Consider the following 1815-nt stretch of genomic DNA (forward strand, 5'->3'; position numbering starts at 1 on the left):
GGACAGCTGAATCTCAGCTTGTTTCCTCAGCTTCACCTACTTTATCAGCGTGTTTTGTGAAGGTGAGAAGCCAGAAGGCCCAGGAGCTTGGTGCCAGGGAGGAAGCCAGCCTTGGCAAGCCTTTTGTAGTGCCACCGCCTCTGCTGTCATGCAGTGTGCCTGTAGCATGTTAGGAATGGCCCAGAAAAAGCAGAATTACGTTATCTGGAAAGTACCAGTAATACTTAAAGCTATGAAAGATTTGCCTGGCAGCTTTTATAAGGCTATTCAGAAAAGTATTTTGGGATAGCTATTACATCAAGGTTAAAATGATTCCCTGCCAGCACCACCAAAAAGATGAGGGGTTACTTTATGCATTTCACGCCAGTGATGGGCCCCACAAATAGTTTGTTGGCCTCCTTCCCTCTCAGGACGTGGTTCCAGGCCTCTATTTCCATGCCAATTGGTCAAGACCACAATTGTTTTAAAAGCTCTTTAAGGACTGCAATTGCAGCAGTGCAGCACAGACAGAAGCTCAGAGGAAGGGTTGCTGTGCAGTGCAGGAAATTATCTTCAAGTGAAATGTATGCCATGAGTAATGATAGTGTGCCACAGAGCACAGGTTAATCCAGTGCTACAGGAGTAGTAGTCCTGGACAGTTACATCTGGTGTTCCAAACCTGGTTTTTTGTCCCTTGCTCAACCTCTTCTCCATCCCAGAGCTCCAGCCTTCCTGCCTACACGCTTGCTATCACTGGCAGCTGCTCTGCCTTTCTGCTCCTGTGTCCTTGGGTGGTGGAGAGTGATGCTCACACCTGTTTGAGTGCTCGTGACCTGAACCAAGTACCACATCTAATCCATTTTTAAACACATCCAGGGATGGTGACTCCACCACCTCCCCAGGCAGACCATTCCAGTACTTTAATGCTCTTCCTCAAGAAAACTTTTTCCTAATATCCAACCCATATTTCCCTTGGTGCATCTCAAGACTGTGTCCTCTCATTCTGTTATTTGTTGCCTGGTAAGAAAACCAACCCCCACCTGACTACAACCACCTTTCATGGAGTTGTAGAGTGATAAGGTCACCCTTGAGTCTCCTTTTCTCCAGGTTAAACAACCCCAGCTCCCTCAGCCGTTCCTCACAGGGTTTGTGTTCCAAGCCCCTCCCCAGCCTTGTTGCCTCCTCTGGATGTGCTCAAGCATCTCAACATCCTTCTTAAACTGAGGGGACAGAACTGGACACAGCACTTGAGGTATGACCTCACCAGTGCTGAGTGCAGGGGAAGAATGACCTCCCTGCTCCTGCTGGCCACACCATTCCTGATCCAGGCCAGGATACCATTGGCCTTCTTGGCCACCAGGGTACTCTGCAGGCTCATGTTCAGTCAGCTGTGGACCAGCACCCCCAGGTCCCTTTCTGCCTGGGCACTGTCCAGCCACACCATCCCCAGTCTATAACATTGCAGGGGGTTATTGTGGCCAAAATGCAGGACTTGGCACTTGGATTTATTAAACTTCATCCCACTGGACTCTTCTCATCCATCCAAATGTTCCAGGTCTCTCTGCAGAGGCCTCCTACCCTCCAGCAGTTTGACACACAGTCCCAGCTTAGTGTTGTCTGCAAATTTACTCATTAAAGACTCACTTGTTCTAGACACCCATATTTAGACCACTTAATCCTGCTGGGAGAAGAGATTTAATACCAGGTAAGAACATCTAAACTCAGGCACCAATGTGGGAGTTCAATTCACTCCAGTCCGTGGAGATCTATTCCCCATAATTGATGAATCTAGAAATAATTAAACTGCCTAAACCCAGGATTGAGTATCCCAAAACC

At 48.1% G+C, this 1815-nt stretch overlaps 1 pseudogene; it reads right to left on the bottom strand.

Annotated features, from left to right (window-relative positions):
• Positions 1-729: 729 nt before the first annotated feature.
• LOC134057897 (uncharacterized) lies at positions 730-1357 on the bottom strand (annotated as a pseudogene).
• Between the last annotated feature and the right edge of the window lie 458 nt (positions 1358-1815).

This window comes from Cinclus cinclus, chromosome 2 (genome assembly GCF_963662255.1).
Source record: "Cinclus cinclus chromosome 2, bCinCin1.1, whole genome shotgun sequence".
In the NCBI taxonomy this organism is placed as follows: domain Eukaryota; kingdom Metazoa; phylum Chordata; class Aves; order Passeriformes; family Cinclidae; genus Cinclus; species Cinclus cinclus.